Source organism: Pseudorca crassidens, chromosome 4 (assembly GCF_039906515.1).
Source record: "Pseudorca crassidens isolate mPseCra1 chromosome 4, mPseCra1.hap1, whole genome shotgun sequence".
NCBI lineage: Eukaryota > Metazoa > Chordata > Mammalia > Artiodactyla > Delphinidae > Pseudorca > Pseudorca crassidens.
This window is the reverse complement of record NC_090299.1, coordinates 27521519-27544341: the sequence shown is the minus strand read 5'-3', so window position 1 is coordinate 27544341 and position 22823 is coordinate 27521519. Positions and strand designations below refer to the sequence as shown.

At 39.1% G+C, this 22823-nt stretch overlaps 1 pseudogene; it reads right to left on the bottom strand.

Annotated features, from left to right (window-relative positions):
* Positions 1–1252: 1252 nt before the first annotated feature.
* Positions 1253–22823, bottom strand: part of LOC137224119 (ATP synthase F(0) complex subunit C1, mitochondrial pseudogene) — a 64055-nt pseudogene continuing 42484 nt past the window's right edge.

Below are 22823 nucleotides of genomic sequence, written 5' to 3'. Positions count from 1 at the left end.
TCTATGTCTAGATTCATTTTTTTGCACATGGATGTCCAGTTATTGCAGCACCATTTGTTGAAGAGACTACCTTTGTTCCATTGTATTGCCTTTGCTCCTTTGTCAAATATCAGTTGACTATATTTATGCGAGTTTATTTCTGTGATCTCTGTTCTGTTCCATTGATCTATTTATCTGTTCTTTCACCAATACCATACTGTCTTGATCACTGCCACTTTATAGTAAGTCTTGAAGTTGAGTAGCATCAGTCCTCCAGCTTTGTTATTCTACTTCAATATTGTGTTGGCTACTCTGGGTCTTTTGCCTCTGCGTACAAACTTTATTTATTATTTTTTTTAAAATATTTTTTTGATGTGGACCATTTTTAAAGTCTTTATTGACTTTGTTACCATATTGCTTTTGTTTTCTATATTTTTAGTTTCTTTTGTTGCAAGGCATGTGGGATCTTAGCTCCTCGAACAGGAATCAAACCGACACCCTCTGCATTGGAAGGTGAAGTCTTAACCACTGGACCGCCAAGGAAGTCCCCAAACTTTAGAATCAGCTTGTCTGTATCCATAAAATAACTTGCTAGGATCTTGACTGGGATTGCATTGAATCAGTTGATCAAGTTGGGAAGAACTGACATCCTGACAATATTGAGTCTCCCTATCCATGAAGATGCAGTATCTCCCCATTGATTTAGTGCTTTTATTTCATTAATCAGAGGTTTGCTCATATAGATCTTACTTTGTTAGAATTATACCTAAGTATTTTTTTGATGTAATGCAAATGTTATTGTGTTTTGAATTTCAAATTCCACTTGTTCATTGTTAGTACGTAGAAAACAATTGACTTTTATATATTAACTTTGTATCCTGCAACCTTGCTATAATTACTTATTAGCTTTAGTAGTTTGTTTGATCCTTTTGGTTTTTCACATAGATGATCATGTCATCTGCAAACAAAGACAGTTTTATGTCTTCCTTCCCAATCTGCCTGTGTACCTTCTATTTCCTTTTCTTGCCTTACTGCATTAACAAGGACTTCCATTATAATGCTGCAAAGAAATGGTGAGAGGGGAATGTCCTTTCCATATACCTGATCTTAGTGGGAGATATACATCTTTTTTGTGTGTGAAAAAAAGATTTAGAGAGCATCTTATTATGTCAACACACTACTAGATTTTTAAATACCTTTGGTTATCTGTGACAAATAGATATAAAATCAAACATTGTTATTTATGCTATTCAAGTCACATCTCTCTCTTAGCACACTCTAGCACTGGGCATGGCCTGGAGTCGAAGCATCAGGTGTGGGTAGGTGACCTTCATGGAGCCTCACATGGCAAAGAGGATGAGGAAGGTGACCATCAAACAGAAGAGCCCCATAGACTCAGACCAGGGCAAAGCCCAGAATGGCGTAGGAGAAGAGCTGCTGCTTCAGAGATGGGTTCCTGGCATAGCCAATGATCTAGCTGCCAAACACTGTGCCAGTGCTGGCCCCTGAACCAGACACACCAACTGTGGCGGCTCCAGCGCCGATAAACTTGGCCGCTGTGTCAGGGTCCTGGGAGACAACACTGATCCGGAACTCCCGCCTGGCCACGGGGAGTGGGACTCTGCTGTAGGAAGGCTGTTCAGATGGGACCTCTGGCCTCCTCAGGAAGGAGGCAGACACAGGCCTGATCAGACCCCTAGTACAAGAGCAGATCAGAGCAGGAGGAGTGAGTAGTGCCCCGGTGGTCTGCGTTTTTTCAGTCTGCACTCCCACTGCCCCGCTGCCCCTGCTCGGCCCACAGTGCTCGCCCGGCTTGAGGTGACTGACTCCTCAAGTCACATATATCTCTTGCAAATTAATTTATTTCAGTCTCGACTGGTAGGCACTCTTCTGTTTTTTTTTTTTAAAGTTTTGCCGAATGTGCAATGGCAAAGTGAAAGTAAGATTACATAAAAAAGAAAGAAAAATATAGCTAGTATTCAAAGTTCTTCACAAGTGAAGACCTTAATCTACTGTTCTGAATTTATCTTTTGCTGTCCCCTGGATAAACCCTTCATCAGGGTAGACCTGTGTATTGCCTATTCCTAAAATATATTGCACTAGGCTTTTTGTTGTTGTAAGGAGGAGATTCATTCAGGTAATCTTAAGATAAAAGGGGTTTACTGTAAATACCAAGGACCTAGACTTTGTTTTCTGATGTCTTTCTGGGTGATTGCTCTCTATTTTTCTCCCCCCTGTTCAATCTTCTCTGCATTCTCCAGTATAAATTCTGGAGGGAGGGCTTCCCTGGTGGCGCAGTGGTTGACAGTCTGCCTGCGGATGCAGGGAACACGGGTTCGTGCCCCGGTCCGGGAAGATCCCACGTGCCGCGGAGCGCCTGGGCCCGTGAGCCATGGCTGCTGAGCCTGCGCGTCCAGAGCCTGTGCTCTGCAACGGGAGAGGCCACAACGGTGAGAAACCCGCGTACCACACACACACATAAAAAGTTTGGAGGGAGATAGTCGGATTGGACTAATTTCCACTGCTCCAGTAGGAAGAGTCCTTTGAATTGGGCCACCCCATGAGTCAAGACTGTGGAGTTGCTGCCCTTGGGTCAGGCCCACTCTGGTTTACTCAGTGGCCATTTCTGAGTAAAGAAAAAGTAGCACCACTGTCATGGGTAGGCAGTTTCAGTGAAAAGAATGAGATTTTCTGTGTGACCCTGGGACTGCTACGTCCAAGACGTGTCTAAGGTGTTTCTACCTCTCTGCCTTTGTTGACACTTACTCTCTTATCCATAGGGCGTTCCCTATGAATTTACACATATTCTGATTTTACCAAGCTGAAATATTAATGATTAGGTAGGCAAAGCCTGCCCCAAATATTGCAGTCTACTGATATCTTCCATCTTTGAGTTTTTAGCGGATCATCACAGAGCACAGTGATGATTTGAGACCAAGGAAGTGAAGGACCTAGAGAGGAATGACTTTTTCAACAGTCTGTAAGAATGCAAAAATAAAAATATTTATTAAATTTGGAGTTGAATTTTTTCTGGGCTTGGAGGTGCGGGGAGAAGCAACATGCACTAACAAGGACAACAAAGATTACTGAATTCTTTAGATCGCGCCAATGATTTACTCTGGTGTATGTGGTTTACGTCCCCTATCTCCTTTATACTCTAGTAAATCTGTGCTCTTTTGTTTATTTTTTAATTAAAGTATAGTTGCTTTACAATATTGTGTTAGTTTCAAGTGTACAGCAAAGCAGTTTGGTTATACATATATATGTATATATTTATATTCTTTTTTATTTTTTACATTATAGTTTATTATAAGATATGGAATACGATTCCCTGTGCTCTACAGCAAATTCTTGTTGTTTATTTTATATGGTAGTTTGTATCTACTAATCCCATACTCCCAATTTATCCCTTCCCTCCTTCCCCTTTGGTAACCATAAGTTTGTTTTCTGTCTGTGAGTCTGTTTTTGTTTTGTAAATAAGTTCATTTGTACTGTTTTTTAGATTCCACTTATAAGTGATATCATATGGTATTTGTCTTTCTCTGTCTGACTTACATCACTTAGTGTGATAATCTCTAGGTCCAACCACATTGCTGCAAATGGCATTAGTAAATCTGTGCTTTTGATCTCTGTGTTGTGGACCACAGCAGTTAGTATTCAAAGTAATTTTTTGACAATTCAGATATGACATATTTACAAGAAAAGCACAGCAGTTGGAATAAGCTAGAGAAAAAGAAAAAAGGGATGCGAGAGGACATGAACCAAAAGGTGCAGGACTTGAAGGCAAAAATCTCCCTCTCGGCACTTCCCTGGTGGCGCAGTGGTTAAGAACCCGCCTACCAATGCAGGGGACATGGGTTCGAGCCCTGGTCTGGGAAGATCCCACATGCCATGGAGCAACTAAGCCCGTGTGCCACAACTACTGAGCCTGTGCTCTAGAGCCTGCAAGCCACAACTACTGAAGCCTGCGTGCTTAGAGCCTGTGCTCCAAAACAAGAGGAGCCACCACAATGAGAAGCCCGTGCACCACAATGAAGAGTAACCCCCCACTCACTGCAACTAGAGAAAGCCTGCAGGCAGCAACGAAGACCCAACGCAGCCAAAAAAAAAAAAAAATCTCCCTCTCTTTGGTCCTTGGAAGCAGCACCAGAGAGTTACCCAAGATGGTGACAGCAAGGGATTCACTGAGGAGTTCCCCAGGCACCAAAGGACTAGGCTTATTTGCTCTTCTAATATAGTAGTTTACATGTGCATTGGACTAACTAGTTTTTCCCTATGGAAAAAAAGAGAATAAATAAGAGAAGACTAATGTAGACATTTTGGACATAAGAAAGGTGATAAAAAATAAATGAATTTTACTGGTGAGAAGGAATGAATGGATTCTTTGTCCACAATGACCTTGAGGTAAATAGAAATAATCTGTCCTCAATGATGTACTCATTTATTTTCATGAAGTATCAGGTCTCCAACCAGTTGATCTTGAAGTCTATCTTGTTGATTTCTGAGCCAGCTGACTAGATTTCCAACAAAGAGGACCTTACAGAAGGTTTTTCGTCAGAGATAAGTGGTCTCATCGACTGAAGTTCCCTTCCTCTTAAGGGTTTTTTTTTTTTTAATATTTTATTTATTTATTTATTTATTTATTTATTTATTTAGGCAGCACTGGGTCTTAGTTGCAGCACGTGGTATCTTCGTTGCGGCATGTGGCATCTTTGTTGCGGCATGCGGATTTCTTAGTTGCGGCACGCATGCAGGATCTAGTTCCCTGAACAGGGATCAAACCTGGGCCCCCTGCATTGGGAGCGCAGAGTCTTACCCACTGGGCCACCAGGGAAATCCCCTCTTAAGGGTTTTGAGGGGTTTTTAGAGAGTAGCTTTTCCTCAGGAAAATTTAAGACTAATTTAGCAAAGTATCGTGCCTCTTATTATTCATATTTATGGAGTACTTAAGGAGTCTTTCTAGCTGCCACTTTTCTTTTCTTTTTTTTTTTTTGCGGTACGCGGGCCTCTCACTGTTGTGGCCTCTCCCGTTGCAGAGCACAGGCTCCGGACGCGCAGGCTCAGCGGCCATGGCTCACGGGCCCAGCCGCTCCGTGGCATGTGGGATCCTCCCGGACCGGGGCACGAACCCGTGTCCCCTGCATCGGCAGGCGGACTCTCAACCACTGCGCCACCAGGGAAGCCCTGTTAAGAGTTTTATCTCATCATGCCATTAGTTATTAAAACTTAGGTAGGAACTATTTTGTATTTTGGTTTATCACATTGCTGAATAACTAAATCATAGAAGCTCAAAGACTGGAATATAATTAGAGATGATTTTACTCAATTCCATCTTTCATAGATGAGAAAGCTGAAGCTCAGATGGAGATGAGATAATTTCCTCCATTGAGTAACTAGCAGCTCCCCTGCCTTCCCAACCCCATCGGGTTTCATCACATTTCATTGGTGGGGTTTGTGGAATAATGAATTGTTGATTTCTCCCACCGCAGTCCAATGTGTTGGAAGATATATTAACAATGCAGGAGACTCTGAAGTGCTTCCATGACAAAAGTGGATTTCATTTTAGGACAACCCATAGAAGGTCATGAAAATCCTTTGGAAAGTTTTCATGCAGTTAAGAGTTAATTTGTGTAGATTTCTAACTTGGAAGTCATAAAATCAATTGCTGTGTAGTAAGATTTCATTTATAAGAATTTGATGTATTTAATGCAGTATTTTGATAGACAAGTCTGCTGTTGTCTGGAAGAGGATCAGGTCACTTGTTGGAAGATATTCAATTACTTAAATGAGTAATAAAAACAGAGTATATAGTTATCCTATTTGTTTATTGCTTTGCTTATTCTTAGCCAATAAAGTAAAATCAATCCCATAAGAAATACTCCTGAAAATGCAATTTAAATATAATTAAGTGCCTAGAATGCTTATAGGGGAGTACAATATCCAAGCCTGAATTTAAACTTAGTGATTTTCAGGCATCAGGTTTAATTTCTTTCATCAATATGAGTTGGTGGCTGTTTTCCTCTTGAGCCAAGGGAGGTAGTGAATGTAGGGGTAAGAAGCACTTTCTTCTGTTGCCTCTAATTATTCTAGCTGGGAATCAATTCTTTTTTTTTTTTTTTCTGTACGCGGGCCTCTCACTGCTGTGGCCTCTCCCGTTGCGGAGCACAGGCTCCGGACGCGCAGGCTCAGCGGCCATGGCTCACGGGCCCAGCCGCTCCGCAGCATGTGGGATCCTCCCGGACCGGGGCACGAACCCGTGTCCCCTGCGTCGGCAGGTGGACTCTCAACCACTGCGCCACCAGGGAAGCCCTGGGAATCAATTCTTAAGTACTTTCATCAAAGAATGAACTTGCTGCCAGGAGCCTTATTTGCCTGCCAGCATAAAAGTTTGGGAATAGATTTTATTTTTTTGCGGTACGCGGGCCTCTCACTGTTGTGCCCTTTTCCGTTGCGGAGCACAGGCTCCGGACGCACAGGCTCAGCGGCCATGGCCACCAGGGAAGCCCCTGGGTATAGGTTTTTTTATTTCAGGGTAACATAGCGCTTTCCAAGGAGGAGCCAATGGCAGAAATTGACTCTATAGGCAACTGTGAGACAGAACAATAAAATGATCCTGGGCTATAAGAATTAGAAAATAATCAAGTTTGAATCCTAGTCCTAGGACTTGCAGGCAAATGACTTTGGGAAATACTAATTGCTTTGAGACTTAGGAAATACTAATTGCTTTGAGCCTTAATTTGGCCATCTATGAAATGAGTATAATAATATGTTTGTTATAAGAATCAAATGGGGCTTCCCTGGTGGCGCAGTGGTTGAGAGTCTGCCTGCCGATGCAGGGGACACGGGTTCGTGCCCCGGTCCGGGAAGATCCCACATGCCGCGGAGTGGCTGGGCCCGTGAGCCATGGCTGCTGAGCCTGTGCGTCCCGAGCCTGTGCTCCGCAACGGGAGAGGGCACAGCAGTGAGAGGCCCGCGTACCAGAAAAAAAAAAAAGAAGTGGAATTATTGGATCAAATGATAGTTATATTTATAATATTTTGAGGAATCCCCAAATTTTCCATAGTGATTGCAGCATTTTACATTCCCACCAGCAGTGCACAAGGGTTCCAATTTTTCTATACCCTTGCCAACACTTGTTATTTCTGGTTTTTTTGTTGTTGTTGTTAATGTCATCCTAATGGATGTGAAGTGGTAGGTTAATCCTAAAGAAATGATGCATAATGCATAACCTGTCTAGGCTCCAAGCACATAGTAGGTGCTTGTTAAATGAATGGGCAAGAATTCGCATTTCATATATGAAATGAAAGACCATTAGAATATAATCCAGGAAGTATTACAACTTATCCATCTATCCATTAATGAAATGGAGTGTGTACCATGCACTATGTTAATTATTAGGAGTCCAAATTTCAATAAAAAGTGAAGCCAAGACAAATGTTATTCCTTCTCTCAAAGAGCTCACAGTCTCTTATCTCTCCAAGGAGGGAAGCTGAGTCACCAAATATGACAGCTTAATTAATGAATCCTTAAAAACATCTAATCCTTTTGGCTCTAGAGTCCATATTTTTTAAGCCACATTATAATTATAATTAGCCACATTATAACTAGATACTATATTCTAGTTTTTGTGACACATGTATTTTCTTTTACCAATTAGTAAATATAATACATACATGTACATACCTACACACGTATACATATATATGTATAAACTGTATATATATATATATATATATATATATATATATACATACATATAATTTACTTCATGGGATTCAAGCCCTCTGGAATTCTGGGAGTGAAATAAGCCCTAATGGTTATTAGGCATCCATTGCATGTAATGAATTAACTTCTCATTGCATCTAGAATGGTAGTAATTATTTGCCATCCTTGGGAGAATGGAGAAATAATCTCTCAAATAATTTTCTGTATTCTGTGTTCAGATGAAGAACCCCTGTTGAGAAAGTCTGCCTCAGTGACTTTCCACTTTGGAGTGAAATAATAAAATTGAGCTTCTTAGCCTGCAAAGCTGAGGACTGTTCACTGGACCATGATAATGGCCGAAACATGCAGGAATCAGTCAACTCTGCTGTTACATTACTGCTCTTACTTTCTGTATAAATTCAGAAAGATAAGGTGGAAACAAATTTGCAGCTGAATCACAGTCTGGTTTTCTTCCTGTAGGAGAATGGGCTTATTTGCGAGGGGGCGGGGTGGTGGTGTTTGGGTTTATTTGTCTTATGCCCAAGTCAACAAAATGCTGTAAACAATAATGCTGCCATTTTGTTTGTTACACGGAAGCCATGCATTGAACTGCCTCCCTGAACAAAAGTGTACAGTACCTTTGCTACTGGGATCAGTATTGCTCTTTCTACCTATTTAGTTCCATTTATTTAACAAGTATTTATTGAGATCCTACTGTGTCCCCATTATCAGGCTAGGTAGTATTTGATAATACTTTGATAATACAAAGGTGAACTGATCCTGTGGTCTAGCGGTGGTGAAAGACTAATGAATAGGCTGTTACAATTGCTAAGTATTAATAAGTGACAGAAAGCACAGGATGCTGAGATAGAACAGAAAAGAGACCCCTAACTCAGACCAGAAGAATCAGGGGGAAGACCTCCTGGGGAAACTGATGGCTAAATTAAGACCTATCAATTTAATAGGAGTTAGTTAAGCAAGGAGAGGGGAAACTGTTTTTAGAAGAAACAGCACATACAAAGTCCCAGCGTGGGTAAGCATACACTCTTAAGAAAACGAAAAAATGTGAACATGATGGTTTGAGACCAGATTGCGAGGGTGTGAGATGAAGCCAGAGAGATAAGCAGGAGCTCACTAATCTAGGATATTATAATCCCTCTTTGGGACTTTGGTAGCTTTCTGGATATACAATGTGGGGGAAAAGGTGGACTCCCTGGTTTCTGGGTTGGCCACTGGATTAGAAGGAAAACACTAGGAGTATCAGGTTTCCTAGGGAAGACAGTAAGTTCAATTTTAGATAATTTATATTTGAGGTGCCTGTGCAACAAGCAAGAAGGCTTTTGGGGTGAAAAGTTTAGGGGGAGATTAGGGGAAATTATTGTTGTTGATGTTTTAATTCTTGCCCTTATTGCCAATCCTCTCTTAGGATGCCACTATAAAATAAATAATTTGTGAATTAGAGATATTTCCTGTGGGATTGGATCCAAAGCATATAACGAGCAGGAGCATATAACTTGCTGCTTCTTGGGAGCATAATGGGCTGAGGTAGCAGTGTTTTGATTATCACTTTCTGCCAACAGCTAAACAATTGCTCTTTCCTATTTACTTAAATATATACATGGTTATATATACATAGATAAGGTCTTTATATCTGTTGATGTGCTCATCTTTAGGAAGTGGGTTTAGTTGGAGGAGAGGGAAATGTTACTTTATATACCTCTATATTGCTAGAATTTTTTTTTACACAAAGCACTTTATTTTTATGAAAATAATAAAATGAAAATTATTTAGTAAATAATTGAGTAAAAATTTTGAGTACATTGAGTTGAAAAAAGTAGTTAAAGTGTTGGGGAAGTTTTGAAGGGCAATGCAGAAGACCCAGAAAGAAAAAAAAAAGACTGGAAGTGAGATAGGAGGTGTGGGGATACTCCACAAACTACATGGAACAGGTGTTTCTGCCTTCCTGCCTCCCTAAGTGGTATATCAGGAACTATGTGTAAAGAATGTTTGTCATTCAGTTGCTGCTGCTTATTTATTCTCCTGTAGCAAGCCTCCAACATTATACCTGTTAGCAAGACTGATGCTCAACCGGCACTCCCTGGTAGGCTATAGTGGTTATTTATAGCTTATGTCTGTTATGGTTGGTCTGATTACTAGTTGTTATTATCACTACTGCTTTAGTTATTTATACTCTATGGCATCACTGATTTAGAAAACCTTTCTTGGCATCTGCTTGTTTTCCATCTCCTTTCAAGTTGAACTGTCAACTCCTTCTCTGTTTTTCCAGTGTTCCCTGATAGATGTCTATCATGGCTCCTGTGGTGGGCTGAACAATGACCCCCAAAGGTATCTGGTCCTAATTCCTGGAACCCTCAAATGTTACCTTATTTGGAAAAAGGATCCTTGTAGATGTGATTAAGTTTAAGATCTTGAGATGGGTTATCCAGACAGGCTGTAAATGCCATTACAAGTGTCCTTATAAGAGATAGGCAGAGAGAGATTTAACACACATACACAGGAGAGAAGACAATGTAAGGTGGAGCCGTAAGAGATTTGAAGATGTCGGCCTTGTAGATTGGAGTGATGTGGCCACAAGCCAAGGGATGCTGAAAGCCACTAGAAGCTAAAAGAAGTAAGGGACAGATTCTCCCCTAGAGCCTTGGGAAGGAATGCAGCCCTGCTAACGCCTTGATTTTGATCTAGCGAAACTGATTTCATGCTCTTTAACTCCAGAAATCGGAGACAATAAATATCTTAAATATACTGAAAACCTATTGTTTGTTGTTTATTTGAAATTCGAATTTAACAGGGCAGGTATTTTATTTGGTAACCCTAGATAGAGATCTTGCATTAATCTTCATATTACTGTTTAACAGCATTTGGTAAAATGGATGTTTGGTGAGTAAATAAATAACCTAATAATTTTACAAATAGTTAAAGAGTATTTTTATTATTGAAATTTCCAAATATATTCAAAAGTAGGGAGAATAGTGTAATGAAGCCCCATGTAGGGATCACCTAGCTTCCACAATCATCAATGCATGGCTAATCTCACAGTTTTTAAAACAATACTTTGTTTAAAATAAGCAGCTCTGGTGGTTTTGTTTTGTGTGTGTATATTTAGGAGTATGTGTACATTTGTACAGCAAAAGAGGGGTGTGGTAGTAATAGCACTGAATTTCAAGACACTGTATCTTTCCAAAAGAATCCAGAAAGTGGAGAACGATAAGCATTTGTATATGAATGACAGGAGAGCAAAATGAGACTTCTACGATTAAAGGAGCTTGCTATAGAACGCCGGGTAAGATAGAAGACGTGGCCAATATTTTCCAAGTCTAAATTGAAACATAGGCACAGAGACTGGTAAATATAACTTATGGTAGTCTTGTTCTGCTAAAAAAGCAGTTCATGAACCCTCAACTAGCTTTGCTGCTAATTTCACCTCTCAGAATAGCAAGGAAGCAATCAAGAGAATGGACATCCAGAACTTGATTCTGAATGCCAAGGAAGAACAGGTTGGAAACGTGGACGTGATTGGCACTGAGGGAGGGCATGACCACGTGGTCATATCATCCCAGAATATGAAGTTGCCAAGGAACGGAGGGCTGGGCTTAGTTAGACCATGGTTTGTAGGAAAAGTAGGCTTCAAAAATTCAGGTTTAATTGCATCATAAGGATGTTGAATGATGTGCAGGTGCCAGAGAAACAGAAAATTCTTTAAAAAAGAAAATTTTACAGTTAAGCTTCATACATTTTTATGGGAGGAGAATAAACCAGAAGGCATCTGTAGCAGCTGCTGTTGGTTGCCCATCCTCATAACAGGTGGTGTGAACCAGTGAAGTGGTCCAGTCCAGCATCTCAGCCGAGAGAGCCTTTTCTTTTTCCAGCTTTACTGAGGTTTAATTGACAAAGAAAATTGTATATATTAAAAGTGTATGAAGACACAAGAATGAGGAAAGAAAAATGAATAGGAAAAATAGGTCAGAGAAATGTACAAAATGTGTCAGAGAAGAAAGATTATTTGTTTGCTTACAGGTCAATCAATAAGCATTTATTGTTGTTCTTTCATTGTGCACCTCAAAATGATACTTATTCCTTTGGCACCTGAAAATTCTTTAAAATTTAAAAGTAAATTTCACAAGTACCATGGCTTAGAAAGGTCACTTTTCTCTTATACCTTCTTCAAAGATTGTTGTATTATTTATATAAATACCAGTTATTAGTATATTAATTATTGGTAATTGTAATATAAAAATATCTTTAATATAGGGAAAATATATCTAAAAAAGTTAGGGATTCAATTTTGATTCTCATAGCAATGAACCTTTATAGAGCCATTGCTACATGCTAGGTAGTATACTAAACACATTATACCCATTAACTAACGTAATTCTCTCCACACCCTCTAAAAATAGATGTTATTTTAATCTCCATTTTATAGTTGTGGAAACTGAGGCACAAGGAGGTAGAGTAACTTACCTTTAGCTAGTAAGTAGCAGAATAGGGTTTTGAGTCTAGAATCATAAATGTTATATAATATTCCCTAATTATTCTACCAAGATTGCTGTCTATGATGAGAAGTATTCAGTAGAAGAACCCAGGTCTTGTATGTGATATCATAGATGTCAGCCTCACAAATTAAACTAATCGGGAAAGGTGTCTGAATTAGTTAAAATCTGATTTAAAGAAAGATTGAAAAAATTACATTCTCTACTTTGACATACATTCTTTGGCAGTACTTCAAGACAGAGTAACGAAGCACAAGAAAATGTCACTAAATTGGAATAATTTGAAATCAATAATCGTATGTAAATGGATATTTCTTAAGTAATCAAAAATTCTTATGATAATTAAAATAACCTTAGTTTATTTATAATCTTCTTTAAAGGTTGTACAATGTGATGATTTATTCTATGTATGTATTGTGAAAGAATAACCAAAATCAAATTAATTAACACAGCCATCACCTCACATAGTTACTATTTTTGATTTGTTTTTTTTTTTGTGGTTAGAACATTGAAAATTTACTATCTTAGTACGTTTCCAGTATACCATATAGTATTATTAACTATAGTCACAATGCTGTACATTAGATCCCCAGAACTTATCATCTTACCACTGAAGGTTTACACCTTTTGACCAACATCACCCCATTCCCCTCACCCCCAACCCCTGTCAGCCACTGTTCTATTCTCTGCTTCTATGAGTTTTCACTTTTCTAGATTCCACATATAAGTGAACTCATACAGTGTTTGTCTTTCTGTGTCTGGCTTATTTTACTTAGGACAATGGCCTCTAAGGTCATCCATGTTGTCACAAATGGCAGAATTATGTTTTTTAATGCCTGAGTAATATTTTATTGCATATATATACCCCGTTTTCTCTTATCCATTCATCCATCGACACTTAGCTTGTTTCCATATCTTGGCCACTGTGAATAATGCTGCAATGACTTGGGAGTGCAGATATCTCTTCAAGATGCTGATCCCATGCCCTTTGTATATATACCTAGAAGTGGGATTGCTGGATTGCATGGTAATTATATTCTTAATTTTGGAGGGAATCTCCATGATGTTTTCCATAATGGCTGTACTAACTTACACTCCCACGAACAGTCTACGAGGGTTCCCTTTTCTCCACATTCTCACCAACACTTGGTATCTATTGTTCTTTTGCTAACATGTGTGAGGTGATATCTAATTGTGGCTTTGATTTGCATTTCCCTGATGATTAGCGATGGGCATTTTATTTTATTTTATTATTTTTTAACCTGTGAAAGTCAAGGTTTATTTGAGGTTGCTGTATAATTTTTCTGAGTTGTACAATAACCTTGCAAAGGAAGAATTATGCACAGCTCATAAATGAGGAAACTGCAGTTAAGAACAATTTTGTGGTTTGCCCAGTTCCACACAGTAGGCAGTTTTGAAGTTTGTATCCTCCTTAACACCAAATACATGGTGTCTTTTCCAACATCAACAGCCAATTCTCCAATTCTCTGGCATCATCTAGGTATCCAAAAATTCGATTCAACTCTGCTACTATTAAAGTTAGCTCATACCCCTCTGTCCCACCAGGCTACCCTACGTCAGACACCAGCCACAAATGGGTTGCCCAGGCTACCCCACATTTCTGCTCAGCTGACTACAAATGGGGTTTCCCACTGATATTGTACAACCCAGATTGGGCCTTGAACCCATGTCTTTTATTAATTTATTAATTTATTATTTTTTTCAATCTCCCAATTCATCACACCACAACCCCCACCCCCCACCGCTTTCCCCCCTTGGTGTCCATAAGTGTGTTCTTTACATCTGTGTCTCAATTTCTGCTCTGGAAACCGGTTCATCTGTACCATTTTCTAGGTTCCACATATATGTGTTAATATACAATATTTGTTTTTCTGTTTCTGACTTACTTCACTCTGTATGGCAGTGTCTAGATCCATCAACGTCTCTACAAATGACCCAATTTCGTTCTTTTTTTTTTTTCTTTGTGGTACGTGGGCCTCTCACTGTTGCGGCCTCTCCTGTTGCAGAGCACAGGCTCCGGATGCACAGGCTCAGCAGCCATGGCTCACGGGCCCAGCCGCTCTGCGGCATGTGGGATCTTCCCGGACTGGGGCACGAACCCGTGTCCCCTGCCTCGGCAGGCGGACTCTGAACCACTGCGCCAACAGGGAAGCCCCGTTCCTTTTTATGACTGAGTAATATTCCATTGTATATATGTACTACATCTTCTTTATCCATTCGTCTGTCAATGGGCATTTAGATTGCTTCCATGACCTGGCTGTTGTAAATAGTGCTGCAGTGAATATTGGGGTGCATGTGTCTTTTAGAATTATGGTTTTCTCTGGGTATATGTCCAGTAGTGGGATTTCTTGGTCATACGGTAAAATTCTAATTTTAGTTATTTAAGGAACCTCCATACTGTTCTCCATAGTGGCTGTATCAATTTACATTCCCACCAACAGTGCAAGAGGGTTCCCTTTTCTCCACACCCTTTCCAGCATTTGTTGTTTGTAGATTTTCTGATGATGCCCATTCTAACTGGTGTGAGGTGGTACCTCATTGTAGTTTTGATTTTCATTTCTCTAATAATTAGTGATGTTGAGCAGCTTTTCATGTGCTTTGTGGCCATCTGTATGTCTTCTTTGGAGAAATGTCTATTTAAGTCTTCTGCCCATTTTTGGATTGGGTTGTTTGTTTTTTTAATATTGAGCTGCATGAGCTGTTTATATATTTTGGAGATTAATCCTTTGTCCGATGATTCATTTGCAAATAGTTTCTCCCATTCTGAGGGTTGTCTTTTGGTCTTGGTTATGGTTTCCTTTGCTGTGCAAAAGCTTCGAAGTTTCATTAGGTCACATTTGTTTATTTTTGTTTTTAATACGATTACTCTAGGAAGTGGATCAAAAAATATCTTGCTGTGATTTATGTCAAAGAGTGTTCTTCCTATGTTTCCCTCTAAGAGTTTTATAGTGTCTGGTCTTACATTTAGGTCTTGAATCCATTTTGAGTTTATTTTTATGTATGGTGCTAGGGAGTGTTCTAATTTCATTCTTTTACATGTTGCTGTCCAGTTTTCCCAGCATTACTTGTTGAAGAGACTGTCTTTTCTCCATTGTATATTCTTGCCTCCCTTGTCATAGATTAGTTGACCATAGGTGCGTGGGTTTATCTCTGGGCTTTCTATCCTGTTCCATTGATCTCTTTTTGTGCCAGTACCATATTTTCTTGATTACTGTAGCTTTGTAGTATTGTCTGAAGTCAGGGAGTCTGATTCCTCCAGCTCCGTTTTTTTCCTCAAGACTGCTTTGGCTATTTGGGGTCCTTTGTTTCTCCATACAAATTTTAAGATTTTTTGTTCTAGTTCTGTAAAAGATGCCATTGGTAATTTGATAGGGATTGCTCTGAATCTGTAGATTGTTTAGGTAGTATAGTCATGTTCACAATATTGATTCTTCCAATCCAAGAACATGGTATATCTCTCCATCTGTTGGTATCATCTTTAATTTCTTTCATCAGTGTCTTATAGTTTTCTGCATACAGGTCTTTTGTCTCCCTAGGTAGGTTTATTCCTAGATATCTTATTCTTTTCACTGCAGTGGTAAATGGGAGTGTTTCCTTAATTTCACTTTCAGATAATTCATCATTAGTGTATAGGAATGCAAGAGATTTCTGTGCATTCATTTTGTATCCTGCCACTTTACCAAACTCATTGATTAGCTCTAGTAGTTTTCTGGTGGCATCTTTAGAATTCTCTGTGTAGAGTATCATGTCATCTGCAAACAGTGACAGTTTTACTTCTTCTTTTCCAATTTGTATTCCTTTTATTTCTTTTTCTTCTCTGATTACCATGGCTAGGACTTCCAAATCTATGTTGAATAATAGTGGTGATAGTGGACATCCTTGTCACATTCCTGATCTGAGAGGAAATGCTTTCAGTTTTTCACCATTGAGAATGATATTTGCTGTGGATTTGTCATATATGGGCTTTATTATGTTGAAGTAGGTTCCCTCTATGCCGACTTTCTGGAGAGTTTTTATCATAAATGGGTGTTGAATTTTGTCAAAAGCTTGTTTTGCATCTATTGAGATGATCATATGGTTTTTATTCTTCAATTTGTTAATAAGGTGTATCACATTGATTTGCAAATGTTGAAGAATCCTTGCATCTCTGGGATAAATCCCACTTGATCATGGTGTATGATCCTTTTAATGTGCTGTTGGATTCTGTTTGCTAGTATTTTGTTGAGGATTTTTGCATCTATATTCATCAGTGATATTGGTCTGTCATTTTCTTTTTTAGTAGTGTCTTTGTCTGGTTTTGGTATCAGGGTGATGCTCGCCTCATAGAATGAGTTTGAGAGTGTTCCTTCCCCTGCAATTTTTGGAAGAGTTTGAGAATGATGGGTGTTAACTCTTCTCTAAACGTTTGATAGAATTCACCTGTGAAGCCATCTGGTCCTGGACTTTTGTTTGTGGGAAGATTTTTAATCACAGTTTCAATTTAATTACTTGTGATTGGTCTGTTCATATTTTCTGTTTCTTCCTGGTTCAGTCTTGGAATGTTATACCTTTCTCAGAATTTGTCCATTTCTTCCAGGCTGTCAATTTTATTGGCATAGAGTTGCTTGTAGTAGTCTCTTAGGATGCTTTGTATTTCTGCAGCATCTGTTGTAACTTCTCCTTTTTCATTACTAATTTTATTGATTTGAGTCCTCTCCCTCTTTTTCTTGATGAGTCTGGCTAGTGGTTTATCAATTTTGTTTATCTTCTCAAAGAACCAGCTTTTAGTTTTATTGATCTTTGCCATTGTTTTCTTTGTTTCTATTTCTTTTATTTCTGCTCTGATCTTTATGATTTCTTTCCTTCTGCTAAATTTGGGTTTTGTTTGTTCTTCTTTCTCTAGTTCCTTTAGGTGTAACGTTAGATTGTTTATTTGAGATTTCTCTTGTTTCTTGAGGTAGGCTTGTATAGCTATAAACTTCCCTCTTAGAACGGCTTTTGCTGCATCCCATAGGTTTTAGATCGTGTTTTCATTGTCATTTGTCTCTAGGTAGTTTTTGATTTCCTCTTTGATTTCTTCAGTGATCGCTTGGTTATTGAGTAACATATTGTTTAGCCTCCATGTGCTTGTGTGTTTTACGTTTTTTTCCCTGTAATTGATTTATAATCTCATAGTGTTGTTGTGGTCAGAAAAGATGCTTGATATGATTTCAATTTTCTTAAATTTATAGAGGCTTGATTTGTGACCCAAAATATGATCTATCCTGGAGAATGTTCCATGTGCACTTGAGAAGAAAGTGTAATCTGCTGTTTTTGGATGGAATGTCCTATAAATATCAATTTAATCTACCTGGTGTATTGTGTCATGTAAAGCTTCTGTTTGCTTATTAATTTTCTCTTTGGATGATCTGTCCATTGGTGTAAGTGAGGTGCTAAATTCCCCCACTATTATTGTGTTACTGTTGATTTCCTCTTTTATAGCTGTTAGCAGTTGCCTTATGTATTGAGGTGCTCTTATGTTGGGTGCATATATATTTATAATTGTTATATCTTCTTCTTGGATTGATCCCTTGATCATTATGTAGTGTTCTTCCTTGTCTCTTGTAACATTCTTTATTTTAACGTCTATTTTATCTGATATGAGTATTGCTACTCCAACTTTATTTTCATTTCCATTTGCATGGAATATCTTTTTCATCCCCTCACTTTCAGTCTGTGTGTGTCCCTAGGTTTGAAGTCGGTCTCTTGTAGACAGCATATATATGGGTCTTGTTTTTGTATCCATTCAGCAAGCCTGTGTCTTCTGGTTGGAGCATTTAATCCATTCATGTTTAAGGTGATTATCGATATGTATGTTCCTGTGACCATTTTCTTAATTGTTCTGTGTTTGTTTTTGTAGGTCCTTTTTTTCTCTTGTGTTTCCCACTTAGAGAAGTTTCTTTAGCATTTGTTGTAGAGCTGGTTTGGTGGTGCTGAATTTTCTTAGCTTTTGCTTGTCTGTAAAGCTTTTGAGTTCTCCATCGAATCTGAATGAGATCCTTCCCTGGTAGAGTAATCTTGGTTGTAGGTTCTTCCCTTTCATCACTTTAAGTACATCATGCCACTCACTTCTGGCTTGCGGAGTTTCTGCTGAGAAATCAGCTAATCTTATGGGATTTCTCTTGTATGTTGTCATTTTTCCCTTGCTGCCTTCAATAATATTTCCGTGTCTTTAATTTTTGCCAATTTGATTACTATGTGTCTCGGCGTGTTTCTCCTTGGGTTTATCCTGTATGGGACTCTCTGCACTTCCTGGACTTGGGTGGCTATTTCCTTTCCCATGTTGGGGAAGTTTTCGACTATAATCTCTTCAAATATTTTCTTGGTTCCTTTCTCTCTCTTTTCTCCTTCTGGGACCCCTATAATGCGAATGTTTTTGCATTTAATGTTGTCCCAGAGGTCTCTTAGGCTGTCTTCCTTTCTTTTCATTCTTTCTTCTTTAGTCTGTTCTGCAGCAGTGAATTCCACCATTCTGTCTTCCAGGTCACTTATCCATTCTTCTGCGTCAGTTATTCTGCTATTGATTCCTTCTAGTATATTCTTCATTTCAGTTATTGTATTCTTCATCTCTGTTTGTTTGTTCAATTATTCTAGATCTTTATTAAACATTTCTTGCATCATCTCGATCTTTGCCTTCATTCTTTTTCCGAGGTCCTGGATCATCTTCACATCATTATTCTGAATTCCTTTTCTGAAAGTTCGCCTATCTCTATTTCATTTAGTTGTTTTTCTGGGGTTTTATCTTGTTCCTTCCTCTGGTACATAGCCCTCTGCCTCTTCATCTTGCCTATCTTTCTGTGAATGTGGTTTTTGTTCCACAGGCTGCAGGATTGTAGTTCTTCTTGCTTCTGCTGTCTGCCCTCTGGTGGATGAGGCTATCTAAGAGGCTTGAGGAAGTTTCCTAATGGGAGGGACTGGTGGTGGGTAGAGCTGGCTGTTGCCCTGGTGGGCAGAGCTCAGTAAAACTTTAATCCTCTTCTCTGCTGGTGGGTGGTCCTGACCTCCCTCCCTGCTGGTTGTTTGGCCTGAGGGGACCCACACTTGAGCCTACCCGGGCTCTTTGGTGGGGATAATGGCAGACTCTGGGAGGGCTCACAGCAAGGAGTATTTCCCAGAACTTCTGCTGCCAGTGTCCTTGTCCTTTGGTGAGCCACTGCTGCCCCCCACCTCTGCTGGAGACCCTCCAACACTAGCAGGTAGGTCAGGTTCAGTCTCCTATGGGGTCACTGCTGCTTCCTCTGGGTCCTGATATACACACTACTTTGTGTGTGCCCTCCAAGAGTGGAGTCTCTGTTTCCCCCAGTCCTGCCAAAGCCCTGCAATCAAATCCCGCTAGCCTTCAAAGTCTGATTCTCTAGGAATTCCTCGTCCCGTTGCTGGACCCCCAGGTTGGGAAGCCTGACCTGTGGCTCAGAACCTTCACTGCAGTGGGTGGACTTCTGTGGTATAAGTGTTCTCCAGTCTGTGAGTCACCCACCCAGCAGTTATGGGATTTGATTTTTTTGTGATAGCACCCCTCCTACCATCTCATTGCAGCTTCTCCTTTGTCTTTGCATGTGGGGTATCTTTTTTGGTCAGTTCCAGTGTCTTCCTGTTGATGATTGTTCAGCAGTTAATTGTGCTTCCGGTGTTCTCGAAAGAGGGAGTGAGAGCATGTCGTTCTACTCCACCATCTTGAAACAATCTAGCAATGAGCATTTTAAAATGTACTTGTTGGCCATTTGTATGTCTTCTTTGAAAAAATGTCTATTTATGTCCTCTGCCCATGTTTTAATCAGATATTTTTTGCTACTAAGTTGTGTGTGTTCCTTATATGTTTTGGATATTAACCTCTTATTGGATATGTGAGCAACCTAATTCTGTAGGTCACTCTTTCATTTTGTTGTTTGTTTTCTTTGCTGTACAGAAGTTTATTAGTTTGATATAGTCCCACTTGTTTAGTATTGCTCTTGTTGCTTGTGCTTTTGGTGTCCTATCCAAAAAATCATTGCCAAGAAGTTGTTTCCCTATGTTTTCTTCTAGGACTTTTACAGTTCCAGGTCTTACATTTAAGTCTTTAATCCATTTTGAGTTAATTTTTGGGTATGGTGTAAGATAAGAGTCCAATTTCAGTCTTTTACATGTAGCTGTCCAATTTCCCCAACACTATTTTTTGAAAAGATTATCCTTTACCTATTGTGTATTCTTGGTGCCCTTGTCAAAGATTACTTGAATGTATGTGCATGGGTTTATTTCTGGGCTCTCTATTATGTTCCATTGATCTATGTGTGTGTTTTCTGCCAATAATATACTGTTTTGAATACTATAGTTATATAATATAGTTTGAAATCAGGGAGCATGTTGCTTTCAGTTTTGTTCTTTCTCAGAATTTTTTTGGTATTCAGGGTCTTTTGTGGCTCCATATGAATTGTAGAAGTTTTCCTTTTTTTCTTCTATTTCTGTGAAAAATGCCATTGGAATTTTGATAGGAGTTGCATTGAATCTATAGATTGCCTTGGGAGTATGAATATTTTAACAATATTAATTTTTCCAATTCATGAACATAGGGTATCTTTCCATTTATTTGTGTCATCTTCAGTTTCTTTCATCAGTATGTTATGGTTTTCAGTGTACAGCTCTTTTACCTCCATGGTTCAATTTATTCCTAAGTGTTTTATTCTTTTTGGTGCTATTGTGAGTGGGATGTTTTAAAAAAAATTCTCTTTCTGATACTTCGTTGTTAGTGTATAGAAACACAACTTATTTTTGTACATTGATTTTTGTATTCTGCAATTTTACTGAATTCGTTTATTAATTCTAATAGTTTTTTTTTATGGGGAGTGTCTCTAGGGTTTTCTATATATAAAAGCATGTCATATGCAAACGGAGACAATTTTACTTCTTCCTTTTCTATTTGGTTGCCTTTTGTTTTTTATTTTTGTTGCCTTGTTACTCTGGCTAAAACTTCCAGTACTGTGTTGAATAGAAGTGCAAAAGTGGGCATCCTTGTCTTGTTCCTGACCTTAGAGGAAATGCTTTCAGCTTTTTACTGTTGAGTACAATGTTGGATATGGCCTTGTCATATATAACCTCTCTTATATTGAAGTACATTCCTTCTATACCCAATTTGTTGAGGGTTTTATCATGAAAGGATGTTGAATTTTGTCAGATGATTTTTTTGCATCTATTGGGATGAAACCAACATAGTCTTTTTTTTTTTTTTAACATCTTCATTGGAGTATAATTGCTTTACAATGGTGTGTTAGTTTCTGCTTTATAACAAAGTGAATCAGCTATACATATACCTATACATATATCCCCATATCCCCCCCTCTTGCATCTCCCTCCCACCCTCCTTATCCCACCCCTCTAGGTGGTCACAAAGCACCGAGCTGATCTCCCTGTGCTATGCAGCTGCTTCCCAGTAGCTATCTGTTTTACATTTGATAGTGTATATATGTTCATGCTGCTCTCTCACTTTGTCCCAGCTTACCCTTCCCCCTCCCCATGTCCTCAAGTCCATTCTCTACATCTGCATCTTTATTCCTGTCCTGCCCCTAGGTTATTCAGAACCATTTGTTTGTTTGTTTGTTTTAGATTCCATATATATGTGTTAGCATACAGTATTTGTTTTTCTCTTTCTGACTTAATTTATTCTGTATGACAGACTCTAGGTCCATCCGCCTCACTACAAATAACTCAATTTCGTTTCTTTTTATGGCTGAGTAATATCCCATTGTATATGTATGCCACATCTTCTTTATCCATTCATCTGTTGATGGACACTTAGGTTGCTTCCATGTCCTGGCTATTGTAAATAGAGCTGCAATGAACATTGTGGTACATGACTCTTTTTGAATTATGGTTTTCTCCGGGTATATGCCCAGTAGTGGGATTGCTGGGTCACATGGTAGTTCTATTTTTAGTTCTTTAAGGAACCTCCATACTGTTCTCCATATCGGCTGTATCAATTTACATTCCTACCACCAGCAACATAGTCTTTTGAAGCTTTGTATGCCTCAGGCACTGACCTAGGCATCGAGGAGCCCATTATAAAGGATCCAGACAAAGGTCCAGTGTACCAAGAGCCAATATTCTGGTTGCAGTTTAAGACCACAAGTATGTAGGGACTGTGACAAAGTAGATAGGTCTGTGGATTTTTGTATGTTTTTTTTTTTGAGATTGTGTGGGGCAAACAAAATGAGACTGCAGAGGAACCTGGCTCTTGGGTGGCCTGTTTCCAACTTTCTCCTAAAGGATAAAGTTGAAGTTTCTTAGCATGGTTTCCAAGGGACTCTCTGATTGAGGTCTTTAAAAGGTCCTTAAAGGATGTTACTTAAAAGGTACCTTCCATCCTTATTTCCTGCTACTCCATAACTCTCACTCCAGCAGTGCAGAACTGTTTCTAGTCCCTGTACACACTGTGTTGTTCTGCATCTCTGTTTCTGTTGTTTTCTCTGTTGCCTCCCTGTCAACTCTCACAGTTGCTGTTAAAATACCTGACATTCATGAAGTGTAGGTTGAATTGAACTGAATGTTATTCAGTATTGTTTAAGTAACTTAAAATCTGATTGAGGAGACAAATGTGTATGCAAACACCTTCACAGAAGTACA